This window comes from Ursus arctos, unplaced genomic scaffold (assembly GCF_023065955.2).
Source record: "Ursus arctos isolate Adak ecotype North America unplaced genomic scaffold, UrsArc2.0 scaffold_18, whole genome shotgun sequence".
Taxonomy (NCBI): Eukaryota; Metazoa; Chordata; class Mammalia; order Carnivora; family Ursidae; genus Ursus; species Ursus arctos.
This window is the reverse complement of record NW_026622852.1, coordinates 4,922,062-4,937,401: the sequence shown is the minus strand read 5'-3', so window position 1 is coordinate 4,937,401 and position 15,340 is coordinate 4,922,062. Positions and strand designations below refer to the sequence as shown.

The 15,340-nt window shown below is 37.2% G+C and overlaps 1 long non-coding RNA gene across 1 annotated transcript in view; it reads left to right on the top strand.

Annotated features, from left to right (window-relative positions):
* The window catches only part of LOC130544000 (uncharacterized), a 261,101-nt gene that overhangs the window by 85,991 nt on the left and 159,770 nt on the right, over window positions 1-15,340 (top strand). Inside the window, exon 2 of the long non-coding RNA XR_008959843.1 lies at window positions 12,487-12,595. This is a non-coding gene — a long non-coding RNA (uncharacterized LOC130544000). The remainder of the gene's footprint in view (window positions 1-12,486; window positions 12,596-15,340) is intronic.

The following is a 15,340-nucleotide window of genomic DNA, read 5'->3' as shown; positions in this document are numbered from 1 at the left end:
CCTAACATCTCTAGTTCATTTACCACAGGCCATGATTATGTGTAAGCTTCAGAGAATTATTCCAACACACACATTTGGTCTAGGGCCAAGTGTTCCTGCCAAAACACTGAATTCAAAACACGAGTAAGTTCTATGTCAAATTCTCCTCATGTCCAGGCTTACATTGACCCCTCTCTCGATCTACTAAACACAGCAGATGTAAACATGTTTAATCTTGAGTATATAAGCTATCTCCCTCTGAAGCAGAGACTGTCCTTCTCCGGTCAGGCTGTGCTGAGACCTCACTCTGCTTATTAGCCTTTGAGGGCAAAAAGAGGCTGTAAAGTGGGATCTTGAGGAGAATAACATTATCTTCTGAGGAACCTATTCCAAGGAAGGTCCTTGTACATCCCAAGGCAAATGGAGGTATAACTTTTCTCTAAGAGTTTAAGAGTATTGTTTGTTTGTGTGTTTGTTTTTTCTGACTAAGGGGATTCAGAGGAACTTAAGAGTTTAAATTCACAAGCTCATTCACTAAAATGTCCCTCAAGTTTCCCATACTGCTTTGTGTAAGCACCAGACCTTCATTAGAGATCTACCAAGCCTATAGTGTCCTTTGCAGCTCTAAGTCTGCAATTAAGTCCCAGGTCTGATTTTCAGTGAAGTTTGCCTTTTAATTCTAGGGGACAGGAATATCTTCAAAACTGCTATAGCGACCCACACTCAGGCTTTTACAGCTTACTTTGGGTTGGGGCTGTATGCCCTGAGCCTATCATTCTTTTTTTTTTTTTTTTTCTCTCTCTCTCTCAAGGCTTCTAATTCATCTAACAAAAGCTAGATCCCTCCACAATTATCATTGTGTCTGTACCGTTAAGGACCATAAATAGCTAGTATTTCACCTTCTTCCTCAGTTTGATTCTAACTAACCACAGGTAAAAGCCCTAGTAGTTGGGATATGTTTGCATTCCATGAATTATCACCACCCTATTACCAGCAGAAATGGAATCTCTTATATCAGACCAGTGAGTAATTCTGCACCCAAATCCTTTCCTCATTCTACTTTCTAGTGTCATGCATAGTTCCAACTGCATTAAGCCTGTTTGCCCAGAAATCAGAACAAAAGATTATGTGCTGCTAGTGTTACGAAAGACATTCCTGTGGAATAGAAATGAAGGACACACAGAATAAGGAAAAAGGGGAATACAATAAAAAGATGCATTACTGAGCCAGAACTTCAACAGATTGTTTGATACCCAGTGTTTTTGTTTGTTTTGTTTGTTTTGTTTTGTTTTTCCTGAGATGCCAAATAAAATGCATTTGAGGGAAATTTTTCCAAGGAAGGAAAGGGGAAGTAATTTCTCTGCCAGATGCCATAGCCCCTTGTCAAAGCTTTGCCTCTTGGGAAATTAAATCCCCACAATTCTGGCTTGAACATGTGTGGTTGCTGTAAAGGACTTCACAGCCTCCCCCGTGTAGATGGCAACATGGAAGTCACAGGCAGAGAATGAGAGGTGTGGTATGAGTCCAAGATACATCATTGTTAGGCCAGCTCAGCAGGAAGTCAGTCACAGCTCACAGAACTCCCACAGTGGCAGCTGGGACAGAAGACAAGTTAAGGCCAAGGAAACCTAAAATGATACATAAGGTGTGACTGATACACATAAGTTGGGCTGGAAGTTACAACTGAGGGAGACCGTATTTATGTGAAGAGACAAAATTAGGGAAATGATTGCGAGGAACCAAAAAACTGAGTACATACTGGCTTATACAGAAAAGTAAAATGTATTAGCTTAAGCTAAAATATTTTGTGATGATTGTTTAGAATAGCCATGGTACAGTAATTAAATGGGGTAACCAAGTATCCCCTTTTTTTGTGTTTAGCTGCTCTTCAGAGCATTGTCATTAATATAAAATTGGTTATATAACTTGGCTCAAGATGAGACATGACTTAGGGCTGCATACTTTCTGTTCTCATTCATGAAGGATGACAAAGCATCTTTTTCTCAGAGTTTCCAGCAGAAGTGTAGACTTGGAACATTCCCACCCCTGAATGTGGCTAGGGGGCTAGATGTGGTAATTGGCTTCACCTAAGTCATGTGACTCTTCCCTTAGACATGAGGGTAAAAAGCTATCTTCAACATCCTACTAGAGATGTTAGAAAGGAGAAATGTGCACATGGACAATGAAGTGAAGTAATGGGGTGATTGGGCAAATCACTAAATTGTTACTGCTTAGTAAAATCAACTTAAATATCTTATAAACTATAGATTTCATCAATAAATAATTTTTTAAAAGGCCCTACTGGGTCAATTTTTTAACTCTAAATATATTATCAATGTTAAAAATCTCTTAGAAATGTTTAGAAGTAACTACCACCTTGTTAAACCTACGAAGAATAGGAAACTCATAAAGGTGAATCAAACATGAAAAGTTTTGCTCATATCTAGGAGGAGAAAATTAAACATATGAGAATCATCGATTATTTTCCCCTCCTGGTTGAACTTAAAATTTCCCTTTTTAAACATCTTGCTTTCTCACATTGGTGACCCTTCGCTCCACAAGAGAAGTCTTAGATCCATCATCCTGCCATTGCATGAACTCAGTGTTCTTTGCTGCACTTAAGTATTATTTTACTCATGTAACTGCACTACTGAATGTATTATTTTCATCTCAAATAACCTTAAGACAAAAACAAAAACAAAAAACCCAAAACCCAAATAATTTATGACTGTCTTCTTGTTTTATGTAATTATCCTCTTATTGTAATGTCTCTTTTCAATCTTTTCCTTTGTACTTACTGCTGTGATCATGTCTTAGGATACTGCCAATTTTTTAATATTGTTGTTGTTAGGCTGATAACACTTGGTTTTCTCTTACAACAATATTCCTGAAGTTATTGCCATTGCATCACATAAATTGCTTGGATAGACTTCTTGAAACATTTTTTTAAATATTGCACATTAACCTTTAAAATTTTACCTTTGTAAGATAAATGATTATAGGAGAGTATTGGGTAAACCCGTCACAGAAAAGGAGAAGCTAACAGTGCGAGGATATTTGACCTAACCTATTTTAAATTTTTACTTAGTTGCCTATATCTTTTACATTGTTTTGTGCTTTCTTGGATCATTTTTTTTCACTGAACACTCAAATGAACTTACTGTTTTCTGGGCATGATATTAAGCACTGGAGATGGACTGGGATGAGGGCAGATTTGAGGAGAAAAGAGTGGCAGCGATAAGAGATGCATATCCTTCTTGGAGTACCTTGATTGAATTCGGGAAGATAGTGGCTTTTTTGTTGTTTCTTAAGATTTATTTATTTATTAGAGAGAGAAAAAGCATGGGGATAGTGGCAGAGGGAGAGGGAGAAAGAGTCTCAAGCGGACTCCACATTGAGCGTGGAGCCTGATGCAGGGCTTGGTCTCATGACCCTGCGGTCATGACCTGAGCCCATACTAAGAGTCAGACACCCAACCAACTGCCCACCCAGGTGCCCCATGGCTATATATTTTTAAAGATTTTATTTATTTATTTGAGACAGAGAGGGGAGCAGAGGGAGAGAGTGAAGCAGACTCTCTGCTGATCATGGAGCCCAATGTGGGGCTCAATCCCAGGACCCTGAGATCACTACCTGACCAGAAGTCCGATATTTAACCGAATGAGTCACCAGGCGCCCCTGCATGACTATTTTTTTAAAGTTAAAGTATAGTGAGGGAGTAGAATTGATAGAGAATGACAGAACAATTTAGAAGTAAATGGAACAACTAACTGAACTTTGAGGGTGATAGCCTCATCTTTACAAAGAAGATGACTTTCAATAGAGTCTTAAATGCTGAAGTCGACACCATTCAAACAAATAATAGCACATTTTAGGATCATCAGTAAACATCTAGGTAACTTTGTGCTCTAGATTTTCTTTTCATTTTGCCTGTTTTCTCCTTCTGTCCTGTTTCTTGATAAAGTCAAGAAGAAGAAAAAATAGTGATCTTCTGCAAGCAGGTTATTCTTCCAACAAAGAAACTCATAGATTCCTTCTAGAGTAATGAGGCTCCTTAATGATCCTCTCCCTTATTGTCATCTTTTTTGATGTGTTCTCTGTAGAGAGAGATTTACTCTCAGATATAGCCAATTTAATAAAATAGCCTGATAGTCACATCACACAAATTATCTGCGATGTTAATTTATCTAGTTTCACAAATGTTAAGGGAAGAAAAGATCTCTTGGAAGATGACATATTCTCAATACTGCTAACTTTAGGGATTTTAATCTTTAGAACCAAGAGTCAGAATGAAAATCTAACTTGTTACCTATTGTTATTGTTATCTAGAGAGCACATGTCAAATATAACTACCAAAGGATTTGGACACCTAAATTTTACCATTATATCCCAAGGTACCTTGTTGAAAGCTTAACGACATATTGTTATCATTGAACTGCTCACCATACTGAACAGTCCTTTTCTATATGTAGAAATACATGATAAAGAAAAGTGTCAAATTTCAGCTCGTCCAAGTTATTTTTTAGAAAAAATTTATTTTGTATTTCTTGGTTCTTGGGCTAAAAAAAATCTTTAATTTTGGTTTTCACAAGCAAATAGAATTATATGCGTGACTTAACAAAATCAGGAGTTTAATATATATAATCATTATTCAGTCTGTCATTTGCATTATAAAAATGATAATGAGTCAGCACATATTCACAGTTCTGCTTCACAGAATATTTTGCTTCAATTAAAATATGTTTTATGTTGCAGAGAAATTCGTATGACTTTTTACTTCTGATTTTATTGTGAAAACCTTTTTATGATATTTCAGGCATGGTTGAAGAAAAAACAATACTTGTGACTTTACAGCTTAGGTGTCTATTACTGTGTTAGTGGATTTATGAAATTTGTAAACCTTCCCAGCCTTTGCGTTGCTCCAGCTACACTCCAGGAAGCCAGTATTTGTGTGGGAGGTTTTGGGATGAGCAGCTTGGAGACCTACAATAAGGAAAAAGTGTGTCAAGAGATGAGTGCTTCAGTAAGAGCCAGGAAGAAGGTCATGGCAAGCCTCAGGAGTGGATCCGTTTTGGGGACTGATAAGCAGCTCTTCAACCCTGAGCTGTTTCTGCATATTTATTTTTGCAGATAGTTTAAAGAGCAAATAAAAAAGAATTCCACACAGTTTAACTGAGTCTGACATGACACTTACTAATCCAGCTTTGGACAAACACCTTCGGACATCCCCCAGTTATGCTTATCAATGTGTAAGACCATTAATTGTCCACAAATTCACCTCATCCTTTGATTAAGTAAGCATTCATTGAGTACCACACACTTATTAAGTATTTTGGCAAGTGTTGAAGATTTCCAAGATAAATGCTTGCACTTAAACTTTCCACAGTCCAGTGGGGAAGATGAGCAAATAGTCAAATTATCTTAGAAATGGTGTATAAGATAGTGATTTTGTTTGCATGACCAATTATTTTACATACTTTGCTAGAAGCAGTACTCAGCCTGTGGAAGTGGAGCATGACAGAAAGAATAAGGGCTCTGAAGGGCTTCTCAAGTTTTAATGTGAAGTAATTCTGTTACATTCAGATTTTATTATTTTAAATTTAAACTAATATTTCTTGGGTTATTAAATGTGGTTTTAAGTTTCCAGATATATAGGTGAATTTTGTATCTTTTTGGTATTGATTTTCAACTTATTTTCTTTGAAGTCCTATAGACCGTGTTCTCTCACTATGATCTTTTGAAAATTAAGGTTGGCTTTTTGACATAAATCTAGTCAGTTTTAATAAATGTGCACATGAAAATATCATATGTTCTCCAGTGTCCCCCCTCCACATAGGTCCTGGCTTCTCCATTCTAGCATCCTCCCCTACCATTTCACTGAAACGAATCTTGTCTTGGTCATCGATGATTTCTATGCTGCGAATACACTGCACAGCTCTTGGTCTTCATCTTGCTTGACTCATCGGCAGCACTTGATACAATTAAATGTTCTCTCCTCTTCAAACCACTGTTTTCTCTTGACATCTGGAACCCCTCTCTAATTTCCCTGCATACTTCAGTAGCTATTCCTTTTCATTCTCTTTTGCTGTCTCCTCTTCATCTGCTGGTATTTCATAGTTGAGCTACCCAAGCATTCAGTCCTTGGACCTCTTAACTTTCCAAACAGACTCACTCCTTCAGTGATGTCACTGGATCCCAGGGCTTTTTAATACCACCTATGTTCTAATGACTTCCAAATTGACATTTCCAGCCACACTTTTCCCCCTGGATCTCCAATACCCAGCTCCCTTTTTGATATCTTCATTTGATTGCCTAATGAAACTAACACTGTCAAACTAACATTTCCACAATGGATCTCTTGATAATCCCCCCTAAGCTTTGGTGGTCCTCCTTCTCTGAGTTAAGGCCAACTCTACTTTTCCTTTCACTCAGATCTAAAACCATGGAGCTAAGCTTTAGCTCTCTCAATAACACCCCACATGGAATCTGTTTACAAATCCTGTGTTTTCTATCTTCAAACATAGCCATATTCTAACCATTTCTTTCCACCTCCACTGTTTCTGCCCTAATCATGTCTTTCCTAGATTGAGGCAATAGTCTTATTTTTCTGCTTCTGACTTGAACACACTTCAGTTTCTTCTCAACATTCAGCAAGGTGGTTCTGTCTGTTATCTGCCCTGAATCCCTCATTGGCTTTCCATCTCATTAGGAATAAAAACTTGTGTCTAATTTCTATAGTAATCTTTAGATGATTACTCTCAGATTTGTTATTTTCTTTTCCTTTTTTCTTTTTTTTTTAAGATTTTATTTATTTATTTGACACAGAGAGACAGACAGTGAGAGAGGGAACACAAGCAGGAGGAGTGGGAGAGGAAGAAGCAGGCTCCTAGTGGAGGAGTCCGATATGGGGCTCGATCCCAGAATGCTGGGATCACGCCCTGAGCCGAAGACAGATGCCTAACAACTGAGCCACCCAGGCGCCCCAGATTCGTTATTTTCTGAGCTCTTCTTATTTTTCTCTCTCAACCCACTCCAAATTAACTTAGTGTCTTGCTCTTTTTCTAAAACAATAACAACAACAAATATACTCAGACTTTGTTGTTCATGTTGCCTACACCTGGAACATTTTCCTCCCATGTACCCACAGGGCTGACCCCCTTATTCCCTTTATTCAATTCCCTTTATTCAAATATGGCTTTAGTAAGGACTTACGTCAGTCCCATGTCTAAAACTGCAACCTTTCCCACACATTTCTTCTACACTTTGACTGCTTTTTCTCCTTAGCTGTTATTGTTAATGATATATAAAGTGTGTGTGTGTGTATAATTTTTGTCTTCTCTGCTATAATCTACATATGAACAAATTGCATTTTTTTCATTACTGTATTCTAAACATCAAAATCAGTGCTAACATATAGTAGGTAGTCAACAGAAGTTTGTGAAAAGAATGAGTAGCTGTATCGAGTTATGAGCTGTGCCGTGGTTACCTTGCTGCTCTAGATAAAAGCAGGTGGAGGCAGAAATTAGCATGCAGGAAGTTTATAGGGAGTGTTTTGGGATCAACTGGTGCGAAAGAGAAGGGGAGAAAGCAGGATGAGCAAACAGAAGACGGGCTGCAATGTAGCCTCAACAAAGGTTTCTTTCGACAGCATAGGAAGCTGTCCTGCTCAGCAGCTCTAGGCCACACCTTCATGCTCAACGTCTGTAACTGGGTGCAGGCTACATTTGAGTGAGGACTTGCTGAGGCAGCACGGCCAGCTTCAGGCAGTTCCAGGTGCGATTAGAGCTGGCAGTTGGCAGCACTCCCAGCAGAGGGGTGAAAATATCTATTAATCCTGAAAAGGCATCTTTCAGGTGTCCGCTGCAGGACCAAGGCCTTAAGACTATTGTGTTCTAGAAGATTTCTCCTCCTGTGAACCACATGGTGTCCACACCTTCAAATCTTCATCCAAAGAGGCCTACCCATTATTTTTTTTTCTAGTTTAAAGAGAAACATGTACTCCACGTCCTGCCCCACATGGTTTCACAGACCCATACCTTTCAATAGAAACATGTTATTTGTTTCATTACACTCTTCCTGATTACATCCTCCAACTCGAAGATATGCTCCAAGAAGACAGAGTGGTTTGTTTTTTGTTTTTGTTTTTGGTTTTTTTTTTTTTTGTATATTTTGTTCACTGGAAGTAATCACAAGTGCCTAGAGCAGTGTTTATAATATTTGAAATACTTGTGGAATGAAGGAATTTCAGGCTTCTGACTGAACTGACTTTGTGATACTACTTGGAATTCTGAAGAGTGATGATAATAGCTTTTTTGATTTCATTGATGTACAGGGCAGGGTGAAGCAGAGCCTGACTTCCTGGAATAAGGCTTGTACTGCAGCCCAAGACGAGACAAAATACTCCAGAGCCATTTTTACAGCAACGGGGTGGGCGGCAAGATTACTAAAAAAGAAATGAATCCTGCCTATTAGGATACCCACTAATTTGCAGGCACAAACTTGGTTACTTGAGGGCCGAAGTAGCTCTAATATCTCCTCATTTTCAGGCTGGGTGCAGTTCCGTATTGTCTCTGGGGCGAGGAGACTAAGGCGAGGCTTAGAGGTTAAGGAAGAGTTTGATAACAAGCTTTATCTACCTATCGTTTTTGCCCCAAGAGTTAATGCAGGGAAGATGCGATGGAGCAGGCTGCCACTAGAGAGCGCTGTGGGACCTCGTTGTGAGGTTTAGCTGCTAGTGTAAGATTGCGAGGAGCTTGGGAACACAAGCTTTTAAAAACATTAACATAGAGGAATTTTGAGGATGCCGTTAATGACTTTGCTTCATTTTGAAAGTACATAGAATGAGAAAGAATGCATTAAATTGTACTTGAAATTTAAAAATTGCAAAGGATATTAATAGAAGTTTCACACAGAAAGATACGTAATATCCCTTAACTGACATAAGGGCATATTTAACCTACATCATAATTTTTAAAATGCTCATTAAAATGACAGAGTTAAAATTTTTCACCTATTAGATTTCCAAGAATCTAGAAGTCTGCCCACCCAAGCAGAAGTTGGTGTTGGTAGCATTAATTGGCTCCGTTTTCAAGGAGGGAACCTTGGCAACATACTTGAAAGTTACAAATGCACTTACCTTTGACCTCTCCACACCCATAGGAATTTACCCTAGAGATCTACCTCTTAGATACAAATTAACAAACTTTTTTTAAATCTCAAGAATAATAAAAGTTTTGAAAAATAAAAATCGTGGGGTATAACTAAATAATTTCATGTATATCAGAACAATAGGAAGACATGAAGCTGACTACAAGGAAGATGTTGTTTATTTACTAATATAAAAGGACCTCTAGTTAGTTTCCTTGGGACGGGAGAAAGGCAAGGCCCATAATAGTGGAAAAAGAATGCAATCTTTTTTCTTTGTTTAAATGAGGATGGGGTGGGGAATAATATACATACTCCTGTGTATTTGTAGAAGGAAATTTTGCAAGAATTCTCAGATGCCAGTAAAGTTGGTCTTGTTGAAGGTGGCATAAGGAGAGGATGGAGGCAATGGTGACATAAAGGGTGACAGAAAAATATACCATTTTGTGAGGCCTAGATTCATGCAAATGTGTTACCTATTCACAAAACAATAAATATATGTATTTTAAATTGCAGGGGGAAATGTTGGGCTAGTCATTGAGGAAATGTTGACAATTCAACTTGTTGCATCACTTAAATGCATCAGATACTTCAAGGTATTTGTATTCAGTTACCTAGTTAGTTTATAAGTTACTAATTATCTGCTTGAAATCAACCAGTACTAATATGTCTGGCAGTCTTGAAATGAATGAGGTGACGTTTCCAGCAGGGCTGTCCCAGGGAGAAATTGCAAAGCTGTTTGGAGTTTCCCTTGGGATCTTTTTTTGTTGTTGTTGTCTTGACTTTCCATGATAATCTCACTTCCCACCACCTACCATGTTACAGATTGATTTGCCCTTTGGGCAAAGAGGAAAGAAGTTGACAGATCTTTTCCTTACATTGTAACAGATTTACTCTAGTAATACACATTTATTGACTTAATGTTTACTGAATATCTACTAAGAACCTGGCAAGGAACCACCTTCTGAGGATACAAATCTGTGAGAAATGACCTTTCCTGTAAGGAAATCATAGTCAAATAGGAAGATGGCGTAGTCTGATTACTTTGCAGAATGATATGTGCAATGGAAAGACCCCCCCCCCCCAAAAGATCTTCTTTTACTGAAATTGAAGAGAACCTTTAGATCATTTCATGAATTTTAAAATATGAGTAGGGATTCTTTGGCTGGGGAAGGGGAAGAAAACAAAATTCTTAAACAGAAGGAAGAGCACTTGTGAAAGATCTGAAAATACACTGTCCATTACAAGTGCTGAAGAGTGTGGCTAGAGTGTGTTTAAGTTGGATTTCTATCATTTTGAGAGGAATTACTACCACTGTGGCTAATACTAACTATTTAGTACATATGTATGTACTAGGTATGTGATGCCGTTTAATTCTAACAACAAAACTCTGAAGTATGTTATCTGAATCATACAGATAATGATACCAAGAATTATAAAAATTTATCTAGTTACACACATAGGTAAAGCCAGGAGTCAAACCTAAATTTGATTCCAAATCCCATGCTCTGAAGTATGAATAAGTGTTTGCTGAACTTCTTCTAATCTCCTTTCAGATTCGCTCTTTACTTTTCTCCACCCTACTCTCTAACCCTGGAAACTAGTTTGAATGGAGTTCATCAGGAGACTCCGTCACCTTGGGAGTCCAGGGTGGTTTGTCCCATGGGTAGGATAGGTAGGAAACCAGAGAGAAAGGAGAAGATGAGCATGCTTTATCCTAGGGCTCCCTCACATCCTGGAATCTTGTGCTACCTGGGACTTCCAACTGAAGATCACTGTTTTTGCCCAGGGGACCCTCTGTATACGTCTGACTCCTAGATGGTGGTAACTGCTCCCTGTCCTCGTCTCTGCCAGGCTCAAGGTGGCACCTTCCCTTGTGGTTTCCCTACATGCAGCCCACAGTTTTGTAATGGGTTCTTTATTAGACTCTCCTCAATTATTCTAATTTGAAAGTGCCATCTGTTTTCAGTTGGCACTAGACCGACATTTAGGAAGTTATTGTTATTATCTGAATGAGAGCTAATGAGAGCTTATTGTGGAAGTAGCAGAAGAAATAAAGGGGATGAAATGGATTCCAGAGTGAGATGAGAAAAATCTGAGTTTTAAGAAGGCTACAAGGAAAGAACAATATTCACTCATAAGATTTGACTTCTATTACAGAACTGAAATGGGTCTCTCTGGTACCTTTTATATTATACCGTATAGAAAAACTCTTAAATTTAATAGCAACATCAGACAAAAGAAGTGGTTCAGAGCTTGGCACCAGAAAGGTTAGGATTTAGGGGAATAGATTTCACTGCTTGTGTTGAAGTCCATGGAGCCGCATTGTTCATTCAGAGAGGGTGGTACCAGATGTCAAGGGGTGATTCAAACAAGTGATTAATGCGAAGTGGGCACAACAAGAGGTAAGAGGTTCCCCTGGCAAGTGGATCAAACAGTAGGGCGTATCAACTGGTCCTGAGGATGAAGGTACACGGTAAGCCTCTGGAGGAAGGTCAGTAAATAACAGGATCCCTACTGTGAGATTCAGTTCAGAGTCAAACTCCAAGGGCCAGAGAGGGGACAAAGGCAAAGGCAACACATGAGCTGCCTGGACAGAACTGCAACAAGAAGGTCATATTGTTGGATTCCTTATGTTTCCTTAAACCACCCCATTGTGCACCAGACTGGAGCAAGGCTGGGAGCGCTGAAGGTCAAGTGGCTCCAACTGTGAGAAGTAAAGGACCATAACACCCCTTTCATACAGCCCAGCTCTGAGGTTTTGTTTTGTTTTGTTTTTAAGTCTGTGATTCCATCATCTGGTCAAAAGCTCTATTTTCGTCTAATGTTTCATAGTAGCAACACTGGTGCATTTGAGGAAGCATCTGTGTTCCTCATCAGTACCTCACCAGTTGAAGAATATAAAGTAGTACAGGCATAAAACTATTGCCTTACTAAATTGGTTCCTACTGAGATTTCTTTTGATGGTGTTAAAAAAATTCAGGAAACAATATTTTCAACATATTCTGTGGGGTTTAAGGTATTTTGATTTACAGTCTCCAAGGACAATATATAGAAAATGACTCCATAAATTAACACAATTACTTAAACCAAATGGATAAGAATGATGGCACTGAAATAATAATCTTTTATAAAAAACATTTTATAGAAGATAAAATATAGACGGTCCCTTTGACTTAAACAGCTGCTCTATTAATCATTGTGGCATAAATGATAGAGGTGAAGAGTTTACACTTCTTTTCTTTGTGTTGAACATTCTGATACATGGGTGTCTAATGTGACAAGGAAAGATAACATAATGAATATCTTACTGCGCTTGAATGAACATTAAAAAAAAATGACTGACACTGTATTTTGTTCCAGGTAGGAATAAAAAACAAGCAGTTCCTGGCCGGTGATACTCCAGTTAAGGGTGTCTGACTGACAGCATCTTGGCACCAGCATTGAAGGAAGTGATGGGCTTCGGTTCTAGGTGAGTACAGTTCTCCAAGTCATAATGGGTGCATCTTTCTGACTCTTACCTACGGAACTCAGAAGATAACTCCAGCAAGATTCTTACCCTCTCAAAATACTGGGCTACTGCATTTCTTCAAAATATTATAGTTGTAAAATCGTATCGTACTTTAAAGTCAGAGGATATATTTTTTTCCTCTTTAAGTGGTCAAACAGGTAACTATGAATGGGGTTTCTTTCTGAACTGGGTGTCAAAATGCCTGAACTACAAGTAGAATGCAAGATGAAATTTCATAGTCTTTGGGGGTTAAGGAGGGAAGCCTATTTCCAGAAGTGACCCAAGTGGGAACAAAGTTATCATTAAAAATTGCAAATTGACACATTGTTCTGTAGCCTTCTTAATGACAGGCACAGGAGGGCTGAGTTAGCCTTGAGGACTCCAGATTTTGTTGCTTCCAAAGTCATGCAATTAGAGCAGGCAGATAATCCAGTAACTCCAAAGACTCCTTGACTTCTGGTTTCTAAATGACAAGAGATCAGAAGTAGGGGTCAGACATACCTGTATTTTAATTATGATTCTCCAAGTATGTATATTCATGAATTCATAAGCCAGAAGGTATGCATCACATAGGGACCTCAATATGAAGCTTATGTGGGCTGAGTAGAATAGGCTATAGATTTAAGGAATGGGAGACAAAATTACACAACTTAATTTTTTAAGTTTGCAAGACTTACATACTAGGCCAAGACACATGTTATTTTAATTCACATTTAATTTCTGCCTTCCACAGATTTAAATATTAATAAAGAAGGTAAGCTAATTAAGTCTACAAGGACAAGCACTATCAAAAATATATAAAGAATATGCAGTAAGTACTTAGTCTACTTACCAAATATGTAATAATTCTCCTTTTGTCACGGCAATTCTGTATCTAGTGACAATGTAAAGGAAAAAATAAGGAATATCTGAAAAGATATGAGCAAAGGTTGTTTCTCATAGTCTGTCTTAATAGCAATGAAAATGATAAACAACCAAAATACTTATAAAATAGATTTTTGTTCAAATTGTGAAATTCTATAGAACTATTAAAATGATTTAGAATACTTGTGAAAGAAGGAATAGGCATATTTTTAAATTTATAAAAGCAGGTTAAAATGTCTTTAAGATAACATTTGTGTGCTTATATAGAAGAGGCAGAAGGAAAGACACCTATATGATTTTTTCATTTTTGTTCTTTAACTTTTTTTTCTGATGTTCTCGTACTGGATGTTTTTCCTAAAATCAGAAAAAAATACAACTTAACATTGAAATTTTTTCACAAGAAAATACGATTGTAGAAGAATAAGGTCCTGAAAAAGTAGCATATCTTTTTAGAGATTAAAAATCAGGTTATGAAACAGAATTGGAGTAAAATCCTATATTTGAGTACAATGTACATCTATATAGATAACAAAACAGAATTTGGGTAAAATCCCGCATTTGTATTTTTTTAAAAGAACATATATGTATATTTTTTTAAAAGAACATATGTACATGTTATGTATTTATAAAAATATACAACTTTTTTTTGTTTAAATAAAAGAGTTTAGGAGAGTCAAGATAATTCCTATTTAATAAATGTGTAAAGTCCCCAAAGAAAGATTGAAATTTGAGTAGGGCCTTGAAGGTTAAATATACAGAAACATTCTTTCATTAGTATTAATAACAAAATTCGACCTGTTGAAATGGCTAAGAGTATATATTATGCTTACTTGTATTGCACTACTTTTCATTTTGTAGAAAATTATAGTATAAGTGATACACATTGAATGAATTTGAATATTAATATTTGTTTCAAGCTTAGAATAATCAATTTGATGAACTAAATGCTATCTTTTATTACACACTGACACTTTGTAAATACTACTACATTTTTAACAAAAATTACATTAGTGTGTGATTAATTATAATATGAAAATATTGACCAAATCTTTGAAAGTTAGTTATATTTCATTCCATAGTCTTCTGCAATTCTTCTTTATCTGACTTCAGTGATGCATAAATAGGTGTATATTTATCTCAAAAAAAAAAAGAAAAGAAAAGAAAAGAAACAACTCTAATTTCTTATGTGAACATTTCATTTTAAAACTAAATTTTGTGAAGATTAGAAGTGGTGTCCCCTTTCACAGACTTCTCTGTGCCTGTCTTTCACAGAGACTATGGTTTCCAAGTCCGTCCTTTGCTCTTTTTATTTTCCCTGTATATTCTGCTTCGATGATCACATATGCCCATGGCTTTAATATTCCCAAATTTAGTACTCTAAACCCACACTCTGATTGTCCACTAGAGCAATATACCAAATGAACCAGAGGTATCATTCTCACCTAGGCTATGACTTTTTCCTTTAGATTCCTCTTTAATGTGGTCTCCTCTTTCTACCTTGCCCAGTGTCAAATCTGAAACGTAAAATCCTGCTTATAGGGAAGGATGTAGAAGGAGGTGCCCAAATTGACTGAGTAGGCCTGAATTATCCTTAATGGGCAGGAGAAAGGAGAAGTTTGTTAATGTCATTAACATATTAATAACAATAATAATTTAAAATTTTCTCCCTTTTTTTTCCCTATTACCTGTGAACTTATTCTTGGTAACTCCTCATCATTCTCATATCAGTGCTTCTCCCCACAATATGCACATTATAAATGCATGACCTGACATTAAGTTGAAATGAGAACAATGTGTAAAATGGTAGTTACCAACATGGGTGCGAGGGGACAGATTTGTACT